Below are 364 nucleotides of genomic sequence, written 5' to 3' on the forward strand. Positions count from 1 at the left end.
AGTTTCGACAGGTTTAGACTTGTCTAATTACCGTGCGCGCGCATACGTCTTCCTCCCCCCTCCCTCTATTTCGTTAATCGTAATAATAACGTTTATACGACGGTTAGAATTTTAGTTAAAATTTTAATTAATTGATATGTATATCTTTTTAAGATTTTTGTTTTATTTTAATGTACGATCGATTTTATTTTATTTCGTATATATATTTGAAAATTCTTATTTTCTTTCGTACAGATTATTACCTGATTACTGAAAGGCGGATATAATTTGAAAGATGGGAAAAATTTCAATATGGACGCCATACTTTTTCAAGAAGTTTAACGTTTCATTTGCGTACTGTATGTATTTATTTTGTTTTTATTCG

This window comes from Apis dorsata, unplaced genomic scaffold, assembly GCF_000469605.1.
Source record: "Apis dorsata unplaced genomic scaffold, Apis dorsata 1.3 scaffold_422, whole genome shotgun sequence".
Taxonomy (NCBI): Eukaryota; Metazoa; Arthropoda; class Insecta; order Hymenoptera; family Apidae; genus Apis; species Apis dorsata.